This window comes from Buteo buteo, chromosome 3, assembly GCF_964188355.1.
Source record: "Buteo buteo chromosome 3, bButBut1.hap1.1, whole genome shotgun sequence".
Classification (NCBI taxonomy): domain Eukaryota; kingdom Metazoa; phylum Chordata; class Aves; order Accipitriformes; family Accipitridae; genus Buteo; species Buteo buteo.
The window spans coordinates 5,774,509-5,790,588 of record NC_134173.1 but is presented as its reverse complement, the minus strand read 5'-3'; the positions used below and the strand labels follow the sequence as shown (position 1 = coordinate 5,790,588).

The 16,080-nt window shown below is 40.6% G+C and overlaps 1 protein-coding gene across 4 annotated transcripts in view; it reads right to left on the bottom strand.

The window, feature by feature from the left end:
* Positions 1-16,080, bottom strand: part of LOC142028843 (poly(rC)-binding protein 3-like) — a 522,814-nt gene that overhangs the window by 403,889 nt on the left and 102,845 nt on the right. For all 4 annotated transcript variants that reach the window (XM_075022739.1, XM_075022740.1, XM_075022732.1 and 1 more), the window contains one exon: positions 11,818-11,955. The gene's annotated coding sequence lies outside the window, so the exon portion shown is untranslated. The remainder of the gene's footprint in view (positions 1-11,817; positions 11,956-16,080) is intronic.

Genomic DNA, 16,080 nt, shown 5'->3' with positions numbered 1-16,080 from the left:
CATTCGCTCCTCTTATACATCTCACCTCTCTGTGTATCTGAGCAGCTCTGAACAGATACCATCTGCAAACAAAGGAACATGTTACCCCTTTCCCCAGCAAAGGGGAAAGTGTTTCCCCAGCCTACACTGCCCTCCAGCCCAGGAGGGCCGTATTCCTTGGTTTAAAAGACCCGTCATTCTGGATGAGAAATTCCAGGGCAGGGGAGTAGTGTGGTGTGTGTGTGTGTGCACGGAATGTGGGCTGCAGGTGTGCACCAGGCTAGACACATTAAGTACAAGTAGAGTCATTAACTCTTACGATCATCACTGACCACCAGTGTATGTGTTGGAGAAGCCACTTTTTTATAGTCTTGTACTAGCTTTGAGTATATTGCCTGAAACACTGCTTACAAGGCTTGTGGACAACTGTGAAGCACTTCCAAATAGGCTGTTACAAATAATTCTGAATAACTGTCATTCAGCAAGCCTTTACAGACATCGTTGCCTCCTTAGAAAAGAGATTGACTGAGAACATTAAATCGATACAAGCCCAAGCTGATCCTTGGCTTTAGCGTGAGATTGAAAATTGGCCTTCAAGCGGTTTGAACACTTTTGTACTTCCTTCAAGGTCTGTGTAGCACTGACCAACCTTGAAAATTCTTGATCTACTCTAGGTCCTCAATGATATTACTTGAATATTAATTAGTAGGTCAGATAGCAGAAAGTGTTTTTCTACTGACATCATTAACAACAAAGTCTTACGCTGTCTGAGGTCCTCTGTCTGCCTTCCTATACTCCTTGGCAGCAGCCAGAGAGTCCCACTGCCATGTCTGACATCTAACAGCTTTAAGCAGCTGGAAAAACCATCTTTGTCTGAGAGACTTCTGCTTTGCCAACAATGAACGTCTGCCTTCAAGTCTTGGAGAGAGTTCAAAAATCCATGACTTTAGCAAGATTAAGTGCAGAATCAGCCCTCCATGTCTACTATTCCAGAAACATATAGAAAATAGGTCAATTTTGTACAAGCAGGTCTACAGCAGGTCTTAGCTTTTGTCTTCATTTGATATCATGCATTAAGAACAGAGAAGCAGTACCATTATATTCTAGCATGTTCCCATTATATATAGAAGTAAATGCACTCATAGACAGTAACAAGAATTACCACTATAAACCAGGAGCTAATCTGTCAGTCACAAGAAGTAGGATTATTCTGATTAAATGCAGAAATTCTCATCAACACAAACCACTTTAGGCTTCCACGATTCTCAAAGATTTAGGGTATGATTCCTTTCATCCTAAATTAGATGCCTAAAATAGGTAGAGCTAGGGTGAGATTAATCTGACCTATTTCTATGTAGTAACTGTACAGACAGCCCAAGGTGCCTAGTTCAGACAGATAAACGAAGCTAGGGGAGATTCATCTTCCTCAGGATGCCTACAAGCTACCAATAAGCTCGCTCTCTGCAGGAGAGCCCAAGATATATCAAGAAATGTGTTTACATTAGGAAGCATCAATCCTGCAGAAACTGGTGGAAAAATCATTTGAAATGGTGAGTGATCATAGCTTTAACACATCCTAAAACAGGAACAATTTAAAAAATGGAAAAAAAAAAAGACAGAACACCTAATCAAAATAGCGAAACAAGAGCAAAACCCACCTCCCCACCCCACTTACCTGAAGAGACACATTTCAAAGGCCTTAGCTTGTTAACTCTCACAAAAACAAAACCTGAGAAAGTTTCGCACACAACAGAGAGGCAAAACCATTTAAGCTAAGGGACAATACTGGCAGTAAAACAAATACTAACAAACTGGCTTTGAACTTGCCTTCGCTAAAAATTAGAAGGTTTCTAATTTCCACAGGAACTCAGCTGGGGAACAACCAGCTTATAACAGAGCAAAGAGCCCTGCTAAATTGAAGACTGACTATGACAGCTTTCTCAAAGGGATTTATATACTACAGCAGCTGTGATGGCAAGAGAAAAGACAGGATGACTCAGGAGGTGCCTTCCAATCCTATATTCCTAATTTAAGTTTCTACTAAATAGCAGAGGTCACACTGATCAAAGAGCAAATAGCACCAGTGTTCATGTAATTCAAGAAACAACTTCAAATCTCTCCTCTTCTTCCCCATCTCACCCACATCTCAGCCCCCTCAGCCTTCCTCTGACCCTAAGCCACTAGTGCCAGATAGACTAAGCAGCCCTATTATTTTCTTCAAATAAATCACCTCAGCCCCGATACTGAAGAAGGGCAAAGAGAGCTTCCAATCCCTCTTTGTTCATTACCACAGAGAAGATATTATAGAGCTACACAACAGAAAATAATTTTAATTCACCCCATCAGCACCATTATTTACGCACAATATGATAATGCATTTCAAAGCAGAAGGATAACACAAATAAACCACTCCAGTAAAACACTTCCTTCAGGAAACTAGATATTATTTTATATGTTTATGATATCTAACCACAAGATATAACCTAGGAAACACATCCAACATGCATTTACAAAGCACTTATATCTTACCAGATGAGTTTACTTTTCTCACTCCAGCAGAGCTCCACAGCATATGCAAACTCCAGTGCTGACTGGTGGGCACCAGCTAAGAACTGGCTGTAATGAGAAGAGAGCTTTCACCTGGGCCTTTCAGGAAGGTTCTCCTCCTCTTTGGGAGGGTAATCAAACACCACAATTAAGAAAGCAAAACAGCAGCACCTGTGGAGGTGGCACTGACACTCAGAAAAACAGATCCCTAAAGAAATTTTCAAGGGAAGTCTGCCTACTTTATGAGAGTATATGTTACCTAAGTAAAATAAAAAGCATATAAAACAGCTGCAATGTCTGCACTGAGGTGTGAACTACCATAAGAGTGGAAATACTTACAGAAATGTTTTAGGGAAAAAAAAAAAGTTGAACATTCATATAGCAACATTTAAAAAAAAACCCCAAAACTCAGACCAACTCCCCTCTCTGGCGAGCGGACAGCAACCAGAAGCATGCCTAATTCTCAAATCCAATGTGGCTAGCTCAGGAGAGGGGTGCCATGCCACCGCCATTCGTTTTGGCACTCCCCATTGCACTGCTTTACACTACATTCAGGAGGGAAGAGGCAGGACTTGAGGTACCTGTGGCTACATGAAACCTGCACATTAGGGAGAGGCACGTGCAAGGGTTGCTCATAATAGCGGTAGAAGATGTCCTATGTGGCAAAGTGCAGTAAGTGGCTCTGTGCTGTCTGGCAGGGAAAAGGGGAGTGTGATGGGTTGAGGGAAATGTGTGTTGGTGTTGGTGGGTGCAGGGGAGTTTTGTGTAGTGTGTAGTGTTAAGGTGGAGGATACTGGAAGGGGACGTGTTTATGCAGAGCAGCAAAAGGTGTTTGAAAGTCCTGTTTGGGCCTGATTAAAGGAAAAGTTTCTTCAGGCAGTTACTGAGGGAAAGAAAGTCATTATTCAATGGAGTAGGAAGTGTCTCAGGACAGCAGTCATATCCTCTAACTATTTTTGGTGAACCCAGATTGGTTTCAATGACCAAAGTCACTTTTTTTCCATTAAACTCTATGATGGAAAAACTACAACCATTCAGTCCCTGTTGTAGCTGGATCCTGGACTTAGTTCTCTTGTGAGACGTTGATGAAGGACAATTTGCATGAGTTGTTATTGCAAGGGGAGCACTATTTGCATAACTAACCTTTCACCTGATTAAGTGCTAAGAGACTCATGGGGCTAAATCACTGAACCTAAGCAACTTATTGAAAAAGTAAAGAAAAATAGGAGGCAAAATTAAGTGGCTTTATATGGTCCCCTTACAGGTTGAAGGTAGTCTAGAACTCAATGAAGACTGTACTGACATCAAGAGAACCTCATTATGAAGAAAGAACATGATGTTATAAATGGGAAAGGACAAGTAAAGTGTTCCCTCCAAAATGCTGCTGACCCTGGTGAGAAGGTTTATACTGACTATATAGGTTATTTCTGAACAAATAATTTTTCCAAAAATACACTGTTTAAAGTTTTCTGAGATGCTAAAAAGAATCAGTGCTGCTTTTAGCCAAGCTCTTCCCCACTAATTGCAACACAGCTGCTGTTAGCCAATTCCCCTGGCCTCTCCAGCTTCCACAGTGATTTGAAACCCTGATAATGTTTTTTATTTTGTTTCTTCTGTAGACAGAGGCAAAAGCATTTCCTTTCCAACAGCATGACACAGGCTACAGACAGCCTGACGCCAAAGCTTTCTGCAGATCAATATATTTAATGCATTTGAACTCAGTAAAATCTCCCAGGCTAGTCCAGGCTTGCTTGAGGAAAAAGAAAGCCAAAAGGCGAGAGAGCTGTGTGGATATGGATTTAATATTCAATTTGCTTACTTAAAGATCTCTCCATTTTAACAGAAACCCATTTAAGTTACCTTAGGTTGTAATTTAGAGTATTTTTCTCAAAAAGTTTTGGTGAATATGGAGAAAAATTTAATTTAGTAAGTTGAGTCAGATACACTCAAACCCTGGCTGGCAGGAGGTATGTTTATATGCATAAAGACACAACAGTGAATAAATCCCAAAGATTGTGGGAACAAAAATATTATCAATCCCATCACACCAACTCTCTTTCTCCCCATCTCCCAGATTTACTTTGTGTACTTGAATATTGCCCCAGCCACTCTGGCCTTTCCCACAGGCTTTCCTTGTTTACTTAAGATTCCTCTCATTTTCATTAACCTTTAATCTTTATTGCTACAAAGCATCTTTCTTGCCCATCAATGAAGTTTTACTGCCTCTTAACAGCCAGAGGCAATCACACAAGTGAGGAAGCCAGTCGTTTTCCTATCAAACCCATCAGAATTGTTTTCCATCCATTCAGCCTCAAAAATTCCCCAGGGATTCCTGTTCACTCTACCTTCTTCTCCCCTCCCACTCCACAAAACTGTATATCACAAAAAAAGGAAAAAGCCTCACTAAAACAGCTGCCATGCTTTCCAGTCTTATTTCATATCCATCAAAAGCATGATTATGTATTAGGCTAGGCTGTAAAACTCCATAATGCCACAGAGCAATTGCTACCTTGCTGTCAATGTTTAAAAGCTGCTAAATAATGGTACCCCAAGTTCACTATTTGTCTTGCAAAACAGAAGCATTTTTATTGCTTACAATTGGAAGAGCAATTTAATAAACTTCAGCTCTAGGTATAACCTTGGGTTGCCAGAAACAGTGAATAAAATAACATCTTCCACCTTAACATAGTATTAACTATGATGCTCAAATACACATTGCTTTAAATGCAAATATTAATTATTTCATGCTAATATTTCAGCAAGAATGAATGCAATTATTTCATCAAAGCAGATGCAGTGGGAGGTAAGCAGGAAAAGGTAGCTGTTACTGGTTTGTGGGAAATAAATTGAGTCTTTCTCTCAGTCATTTTTTCTTGCATGGATTAGGTGGTTAGAAAGAGAAATGTTGCCTTTCTGTCACATCAAAAGGTCTGGCTATGGAGTTCCAGACCACTTGTGCTGCTTTCCTGAATACTAACAGTCCAGGTTAACCTAATAATATTTGCAAAGTGTTTATAGTAATTTTTATAGGTTTTTTATTGAAAATCTGGAAAGTGAGAATCAGGGTATATGATACAATCATTAAATTTAACATCATTTATTTCTCTCTCTGAGTGCATCCCATTCTGCTACAAATCTTCATCCTGGTACATTACAGCGTTACAAGAAAGTAGGGTCCCTGCCACAAATTCCAGGACAGCCTGACTCAAGCAGCTCTTGGGTATGGCACTTTATTCCTCTGTAGCAAATATATGATGAGAGCAGGTGAATTATATCATCTGGGCTCAGCACAGCAGAACAGGAGAAAATTACAGGAAAAGCTTCCGTGTCTGGTTTTTGCACAACGTTGTACTGTGTTTGAAATGGCATAAACCAGCTGTGGGTATTTCACCCAGTGACCAGGTCTGCCTGATGCCATGTCAGAGGCATTGGGCAGCAGCCCAGCTCCCTGCGTGTTCTCTGCTTACCAAGTCAAATTGCAGATGGGCTGCTTCAGCCAGAAGCTTTACATGATGCCTATCAAAGTTCCTAAAGAACTCAGTGATCAAAAAAGTGATAATCCCCTCCCAGAAAAACTGCCTTCATGCAGGTCCTGAGGCCTCTCTTGGCTTGAGGTTCTTGTGACACAAAAGTTTAGCCTGGAAGCAAGTAAGCAATACAAATTCACACATCCATTCACATCACAATGCTAACTCTCGTCTGCGTAAACTTCTCATTGAATCAACTCCTCCTAGCCGCTTGAACCCTCTATTCAGCAATGCATAACAGAATATATGCATTTTAGAAAATAAGTCTGTTGTTCCTTGTGATCTACAGAAAGCAAGCTGTGCCCATGCTTTCTGAAGAAATAGCCGTAATATCACATAACAGCTGCGTGCTAAAAAGGCAAAAAGATGTACTATGAGATACAAAAAAAGGACCTTTTCTACCTCAACAGGACTCCCATCTGAGCAGCAAGGTTTCTGTTTTGAACTTGCATTGTCAGGGATCTCAACTGTAATTTTTCTATCCTACACTACAGGCCTCAAAATTTGCACGTGATTTCCCAGTCCATGAAAATGTCTACTCTGTCTCTTTAATTTAAATGTGCAAATGTAATGCAGTAGCATCTAGAGAGTCCAACCAATACTGAGTCAGGCAGAAGACAGAAAAAATACTCTGCCTGCAAACTTGTACTCTTTCATATACCAGTAGTGTAGGTAAAACTTCCAGTATAGTCCATCGGCATATGGACCAGAGGCCAAATTCCCCTCTGCTGTATATTGGAATGGCTCAGCCAGTTGAATTCAAATAACCCGTGCCATTTCATTCCAGCAAAGAGTTTGCCCCAAGGATCTTGCTAACACTTTCGATCATAAACAGTAAAAGGGCAGTAATACTCAAGCTCAAATAAATTAACACACTAGGTTTCTATGACTCAGAAGAAGCAAAAGGTGTTCAATTAATGTGAAAAGGTGGCATTTGTCTGATAAATTAAAAAAAACCAACAACCAGAGCGTTGTCAAAATAAGCATGTATATGATGGTTCAAAAATACAAATTATTCACTGCTAAGCACATGCAAGGCCAAATATTATGGACGGCGGGACATAGCAATGCTCTTCTGGAAGCTTCTCATGAGGCAGGCGAATGCTGATCTCTTTAAACTCCGACTCACACAAGGAAGCCCACTGAAATCACCGGGACCATTCGCCTCGCTGTGAGGTGACCTACACCTGCGCTTCCCAGTGCAAGACTAGAAACCTCAACCATCCTAAAGGGTAGCTGATACTACACTTATTTTTTGTCCCCGTAAAATGAGTTACACCAAGAGACTTTCAACAATAGCAAGAGGTGAATAAGACGGTATAACACAATACTGCTGTAGGCCTGGATTTGCTGCACATATTTAATTATTATTCTGAAGGAGAGGTAATGACCAACTGTTAATTAAGTTAGTCAGATCTGAAGAAAACTGTTAGGAAATTTTGAGGGACCTCTGATTCAAATAGGGACTGTGATGGCAGGGAAAATGCCAGGCTGCCAATTAAAGGTCTGGTGATCGAGTAGAGTAACAGGAACGTCTCATGCGGATTGCTAGATCTTCAACTAGCTATTATCACTCAAGGAAAAATCACAAGTTTCATGTGAACAAGTCTTTCCCTAAAACAAACACACATTTGCTCAAAAAGCAGTGATATCATCCTCAAAAAATGTTAAGAAAGGCAGTACTGCAGTTATGACTTCTTACAACTTCTTGGAACAGCGTGTTCGTGTTGATTACCTACCTTAAAACACTGTACCAGGCAAAAAAACCACAATCCCCATCCCCTACCCCCCCACCCCCAAAAAAGACCCAAATCCAAAGCAAAGAAAGAAACAACAACAAAAAAGAATAGCTGAAAAATACTAGGGCAATGAAAAGCTTGCCCAAAAGACAGAGACATGCTAAAGAAAGATAAAACATAAGTCCTTTCTACATAACCATTTCTTCAGAAAACTCACTTTTATGCTCTTTTATTCTGCTACAATTCTGTAATGATCTCTTCTTCTCAGAAGTTTCTACTGTAACTGCTGCAGAGGATTTAAACAAAATGGCCCCAATGTTTTCAGTGAGACAAAGAATAAGAAGAAACACAATAACATTATACAATAGTATGGAGAATGTAACTTACAATACCTTCAACACAGCGTAATTAAACTGTATTAAACATTGCTGTGAACTGTCAATAAGTGCATCTATAAGCCATATGAAGGTTAAAACAGTGAAGACAAGACAACATATTTTTCTGCTCAGGTTAACAGCTCTAGGTGAAGTTAACATGGGTGCGAATTCAAACGCTCAACTAGAAATAAAACCTAAGCTATTTTATCCTGCAATAGTCTGGAAAAGAACAGCAGCCCTTGTGTGAAATGACTCCAAGAGAAGAATCTTAGTACCATATGTTGGTAGGAGAAGAAATCTCATTTCTTCAAGTGGTTCTTGGTCAAGAGGAAGTTTGGACCACCTACAAATTTACGTGTCTGAATATGAAAACTGTGATGAGAAAATGCTTGTTCAGTGGCTGCTGAAGCTCATTTTTCACTCTGTCTTTAATAAAGTCCCACAAACTGCTCCACCTCAGCAACAAGGTGCTCATCTCAAATTCAGGAGACCCTGCAACCCTGAAACAACACCTAAGCCCCAAAATCTCAGATCTGCTCAGCATACACCTAACAGGCACAGGCAGATTTGCACTCCTCAGAAAATACCTTGGTTTTTAGGTCACGGCTGGAGGAGGTAGTATCCCGTATTCCACAAACGTACAGCTGGAGCACTCGAGTGTGAGGGATCTCGTTTCCAGGCTCTCCCCACCCTGAGGTGGTGTGGACACCCCTTTCCTAGTAGAACTACAAAATGGTCTGCAAAACAGGAGTGGGGAGCAGTCCACTACTCCCGCTACAGCCCTGCCAGAGCAAAGTGGCAAATTTCATGCAGCTGGCAGAAAACCTCGCGAGAGGATAGCACAGCCCAGCGACTGGACAACTTGGTAAGGAAGGGAAGAGCCCTCGGTTTCACACAAGCAATGAGATCCCACATATCTGTCAGGCTGCAATGATGACCACAAAGCCTGATGAGTCCATTTAAAAAACTCTGCTATGGGGACCTACCTCCAGAGAAGAGCCCGGACTCTGCAGCCTGTAGGCACTGGGCTCTTCTCAGCCTTTGCTATAGGCTATTTCAAGGCAGTTTCTGCTGCGTTTGCAGGTTTCCACCCAATTCTGGCATGCACTACAGAGGGAGATTGTGTGTCCCAGCCCTATGTCTTTATTGAGCCTTCCTGGGAATGGCTACTGAAGACACCTGTTTCAGCCCTAAATATGACAGCAGAGAAGCACAGAGATTACATCCTGCCCTTTGTTCTTACACGTAAAGCATTTCTGGCCCAACATTTTAAACACTTCACAATTCACCAACTGCAGTGGGAAGTGTATTGCATCTTCTATATTTTGATTTAACTCTCCTCTGTACTTTGCAGCTGAGGACAAAAATGTTGTCCTTGTGATAAATTTCCTTACCATAAGATCAGAGACACTAACAACAATGAAGGAAAGAAAAAACACTAGAAAAAAAGGAGTGCATTACTTAGACAAAATAATGGAAACCATAAATCACTGCAGTGACAGGATTAAATGTGAAACCTTTAATTATATATTTAATCATTTACCAACTTCTTATTTTCCCTGTAGTAATGCTCATGAAGCTTCAATAAGATCTGAGTTTGAGGACTTTTTTATTTTATACCTGGATTGCAAAAGCAATACACATAGAAATGGTTTTAAGACTAAAGATAATATTAACTTTAACCTTCAACTATGTTGACACCCTTACTGAGCACCTTTATTGTTCTCAGTCTTACTGGCCCTCACTTGATGGCATCACTGTGTCAATGCATGTCAAGCCCATCTCCATTGCACAGATATTATATAAACCAAAGTAGAACTAAGGGGGAAATAAGTGGTGGTTCAGAAAGTAACTACTGTATTAAAACAAGAGGGTGTAATTACATTGTTGAAGAAGACATTGTGTTATTTATGAAGTATGGACAAACCTGTGCCCACCGGCTTTATCTGCTCCACTGCCTTTTCCGCAAGGAGGCAAGAAGCAGCTGCTAGAGCAGAAAAGTGACTCTTCAGCCCCTGAACACCTTTCCCTATAGATTCCAGAGTCCAGCAACAGCGAACAGGGCTGTTGTTGCTGTTGCCATTGGGTTCAGAGTGAGCAAGGGAATAACCCGATTTCTGTAAAAATTCTGTGCACCAGAATAATCTTTCAGCACACTCAGAGTAGTACTTACTGAACACAAAAAAGCCCAAAACAAAACAAAAAGCAAAAATAGCAAAATTCCCCTTTTTCTAACTGGAGAGTAAGGCAAAGTCCAGACAGCTTTGATGTTTACACAGATCCCCTCAAAGAATGTGCAGTAGGAAAAAGCAGACTTTCATCAAAGTCGAAACATTGCTTGGATGCTAAGAAAAACAGCCTAATATTATACTAAACACATCATCTAGTAGCAATTGTAAAGGCACTATTATACTGCTAGATATTGCAATGCATATCAGAGAGCTGTTGGCAGGAAAATACTTGTCCGCTGGAATATCCTTCGTTTTGTTCTATCGTGTTGCAGGCTCTGGCAAATTGCCTTAAGGTTCCTAGCTGGGGTGGGCTGTCACACAGCTAAAACCGTAATCCAGCTGCTGTACATTTTCCTTAAAAAGTGTCCACTGGGCCTGGGTTGCAGTGAAGATGGGTTTGCTCTACTCATTCAGCTCATGCTTTTTGCTCCAGCACAGAAGACAGGAGCAGATAGGGCCTTGTCAATGTTGAGGGTGCAGAAATGGGCAGGACCAAATACAGTGGGGAAGCACACGCTCAGAAGGAGTTTCAGCCATCCCAATGGAGGAAGGCAACATTTTTATTATGTCTTTTGTAGAGGCACAAACCACCAGATGGAGAACTCCAAGGTAATCTTCGGGTTGGTTTTGTGGGTTTTTTTTTATTTTATTTTCTGCCATTTTAGTCATCTGTTTTGATTTGGATCATCTTTTTGAAAAATAAGTCATCCTCTGTACATGGGACTCTTGAATCTATTGGATTGGCTTGTTCGTACTTGACAGACCTCCCGGCTCACACGAACTGGAGAAAATGCTCCAGACTCTGCTGTGGTCTCTACCTCTACCACATTTTGGAACAGGTGAACCCAGAAAGAAAAGGGGATCATATAATTAGGTTCTGACTATCACATAAGTTGACTACACATTTGCTTCTCAGCTAGGTAATTTTTTCCATTGCATTTTGTAAGCAAGAAAAAATTGCCTAGGGAAAGCAGGGAACACAGGCCCAGATCTGTAGGAGTCTAAGTACAGTGAGCACCAGGAAAATGAGTTTTCTTCCTTTCTTTCCTCTCTTGGATCTCTTTTTGAGTCATGAGGAGTTTGGACAGATTCGGTAGTAGTTAGATATTTCTTTTTCACCCACTCAATTTGAAAAGAGCCTTAACAGCACAACGTGCATAAAAAAAACCCACAACACAGAACTGCCTATTCTATTAAATCCGTATTCAAGGCTTAAACTGAAAATACAGGAGATGTCTGGCTTAGTACTTCTGAACGTATGTGGGGCACCAGTGTCAGAGACCTGGAAACAGGAGACATTTTTATCATCTTTTTCTCAAAAATTACTGGAGAGGAAATTCCTGAGGCAACGCTTAAGGCAGGATCACTCGTTGTGTACCTGACAATGCAAGACTGAGATGCCGGGACATTTACTCACCCTGCCAGCAAGATGATCTGTAGGTCTTGGGATTTTCTCTCTCTTTCCTTTCTCTAGTCCACTCATGCATCAGGTCCCTTAGAGATATGGGACAGCCAAGTGAATTTACGTTTCTTGCTCTGGGTGTAAGATGGTTTCCTGTGATAGAGAAGATATAGAGATCATATGTGGCATATGAAGGCACTGGGACAATCATTTCCAATCATACTATAATTCAAGTAGTTCCTACCTCCTGCCTTCAACAGTAGCCAATATTGAGGAATAAAACCCCCAAGAGATGGGTTCCAAATAAGCAGCTGGGGGGGATTATTGCTTAGTAAGTGCCAGAATCTTTTATGCTGCCCTATTTAGTTGTAGAGAAATAATATGTGTGAGACTTTCCAGTGTTTTACTCAATAGAATCTTATGTCAATCAATTCTACTAGTTAACTGGGCACATTTCAAGTAAGTTTTTCTTTCATCAGTGTTAAATGCATTTATTTTTAAAGTTTCTATCCCACTGTTCAGGTACTACAGCAATGACCATGATCCCTTCTGAAATATTAATTCAGTCTCATCAGCCTATGCATATTCTCTTTCCTGTACCTTCTCTAAATTATATTTTCTACTTGTTTTTCACCCCAGAATGTCTTCCTTAAAGATTATTCATTGTTTTTGTGGTTTTTTTTTTAATACCTATAGACTTTTCCTCTTTAAAGATGAACTGGCCAGACCTAAATATATTTCAGAATGGTGACCAAGCATTTCTGTTTCCCTCTTTTCCTCCCTGTACCACCAAGTGAACTGTGGGAGACCAGTTCAAAGTCAAGCATGATAATCATCTATGGCACTTTTCTGCTCCACTTCCTTCAGAAAATCAGTGCATCTGGTAGAGAAGCGGAAGAGGAGAATTCAGAACGCACACACGAATCACATCCTCTACGACCACTGGGCTGCCATGGATCAAGTGGAGAAAAGCAAACATGCAAACCTCCAAACATACTGCACTTAAGAACATTATTAAAAGCAGAAACGGGCAAATGCCTGGCTTTGAGGATTTCAGAGCTTCCCTGCATAATTTTTCTGATTTGTCAACTGAACAGTCAAGAGACTGGAATAATTCAGAGAAAAGAAAGAACCCAACCAAGAATGGGTAATTATTTTAATTGCCTCATAAAGCCTAAAATACAAAGGACTTTCACTAGGGGTAACTTTGGAGGTGAAATTGGAAACTTCTCTTTAGAGATTTTTCTATTAAAGGTCATGGGTATCAAAATCTATCATCTCACTTTAGATCAGTTCTAAAGCTACTATAAATAAAGTCTCCTATATGGCACCTTGTCATTGATTCCCACTTCAGTGTAATCAGCACAGCAGACACAGGAAATTCTTGAAATAAACAGCAGTATTCTCTACTTACTGCACTTAAAATGGAGTCAGGAGTTCTGCACTTTTATTTTAAGATATTTATTGTAATTGCTCATTGAGCAAATTATTTTATTACTGTTTAGACGAACACAACTACTATATCAAAATACAGTGTAACTATGACAACAGTAATTCATAGTTTACCACTTTCTTTACCACTAGGCAAATTAAGTAATTTTGCTGAATTATTTCTTAATAATAAAAATATGATAATTTCCAAGCAGCAGTGTTGACATTTACAGTTCTTAGAACTAATCCAATATCTTCTATGACAATTGAAAATACATCAATATATCTTTCTTGGATAAAACCAGACCATACAACTGGAAAATATAGTGCCTATTCTACTGAAGCCGTTAGAGAACTCATGGTGACTGTTCCAAAGTTCTGGTTAAAAAAAAAAAAAAATTCCAGAAAAAGAAGTCAAATACTTGGCAACTTCGAAACAAACAAAAAAAAGTATAGTAAATTTACTCAAATACAAATGAAAAATCATGCTAAAAAACTTGTAGAAATACAATGTTTTTATATCCTTCAGATTACACTTCTATATGTCTCTAAAAAAGATTTGGGGATGTGAAGATGGAAGAGTGGGAAGTAAGAAGGATGACCTGAAAAATCTAAACCCAACATTTGCATCAATTTTTTTTGACAGCCTAAACTGAAATGTGACTCCTGAAAACCAAGACAGCAAAGGGGCCCAGAAGAGCAAGCTGCTTGCTGAACACAGCCTCCCCGGCTCACAGGGACTTCCCAGCTCGCCATGTGGAAAGTCGTGCAGGCACAGCAGAAGGGCAGCGTGGACAGACAGAGGATGAAGACGCTGGGAGGGTTACTTGGGACCAGTGCAGAACTTCCTTGTTCTGGCCTGCTTGGATGAAACTGGGGAAGCCAGACCTCAGCTGGACTTGAAACTGGTGAGGGACACGAGGAGCAACCAGATAAGCTTCTCAGGGAACATCAGCAGCAAAAGAAAGACTGAGGAACAGGTAGTTGGGAGAGGCTGGTGAATCTCCATCCTTGTAGATAATCTACACTGAACAAGGCTCTGAGCAATGTTATTTAACCTCCTCTTACTTGAACTAGGACGTTGTTGATGCCCTCCAGAGGTCTGTTCTAACCAACACGATTCTGTGATTCTACGAAATACTTCATTTGCCTGCAGTTTTCTTCCCTCTGAATAAAAGAAGGGTGGAAGTAAAAAGAAAAACCAGGAAAAAAAATAAAAGTAGCAATTTATCTCATATTTAATACTTTCCTGAAAGAAGAGATGCTGAATTTGAATAGAAAATACTGTGAACAGGGTAAAACTGTTAGACCACTACTAATTGCATTTCTATTTTTTATTTTATCTTTCACTCTCTATTATTTATATGATTTTGTAAGCCATTCACCTTGTTCTGCTTTTTTCCTTTTACTGAATTAATGCAGACTGATAAAAGAAGATTAACTGACAAGCTAGTTCTCATCAGACTCTTGACTGATCTAGGTAAGCTCCAGGTCTAGGTAGGTGCTAGGATTGATTAGCGCAGTTTGGTAGACAGCTTTCCCTGTGCCACATACTGGCAGTTCACAAGTGACACTACAGTAAGTGGGAATAGATAGGACATGGAGATCTTGAGTCCAGCCTTCACAAAAGGACTTATAGGGACCTTTCATGTCACCAGATGTTTCCCTGGGCAGAAAGCTTCCAGGGACCATCTGGGACACCAGAGTGTAGGCATTATCAATTTTCCAGGTGCATGCTTCATCTGTTTCTCCCTCTTTGCCTCTTCATGTTTATCCAAGAAAAAGCAAGAATTTAGCACCATACACTTTTCAAGCCTGAGTAAGCAGCTTAATTATTCAGACAAAATACCATTGATTTGAACATGTCTGAACAAATGAAATTCAGGCTTGCCGACCTCATTGAGAAAGACAGCCAAACTTCTCAGGGAATTTCCAATTGTATTATTCACAGTTCTTGTTCCTTTCTTTTATTTCAGGGGCATTTGATACAATACAACACAACTTCCAATATTGCACATACACAGCTTCTTTTAAAATCAGAGGAGACTTTGCTTAAGATGCAGACCTTCAGCTTCCTCTGAATTCAAGAGCAACCACCAGAAGGGCTACGAAGATGATCAGGGGGCTGGAGCACCTCCCCTATGAGGACAGGCTGAGAGAGTTGGGGTTGTTGAGCCTGGAGAAGAGAAGGCTCCAGGGAGACCTTATAGCAGCCTGCCAGTACCTAAAGGGGGCCTACAGGAAAGCTGGGGAGGGACTTTGTACAAGGGCATGAGTGACAAGACAAGGGGTAACAGTTTTAAACTGAAAGAGGGTAGATTTAGATTAGATATTAGGAAGAAATTCTTTACTGTGAGGGTGGTGAGGCACTGGAACAGGTTGCCCTGAGAAGTTGTGGCTGCCCCATCCCTGGCAGTGTTCAAGGCCGGGCTGGATGGGACTTTGAGCAACCTGGTTCAGTGGAAGGTGTCTCTGCCCATGGCAGGGGGGCTGGAACTAGATGATCTTTAAGGTCCCTTCCAACCCAAACCGTTCTATGATTCTATGAGTCTCTGTGCACCCAAAGACAATATATGAATCAGGGAAGCTGACAGAAGTGATAAAAAAATCAAATGGCAGGCTGAATTAAGCATCCACTAAAATGAACGGGACCATATACATCTATGAATGTGCCACCCTTAAACATGAAGTGTATCTCACACTCCGTCGCTGACTTCTTACACCATAAATTCAAGTTCCTCTAATGTCATTCCATAGGGTTATTTTCCAACAAGCCACATGTTTTTTTCTTCAGTCTTTCCAAGTGTAAGCATTTAGAGAATGGACAATCATCTTCCCCAGTATTCA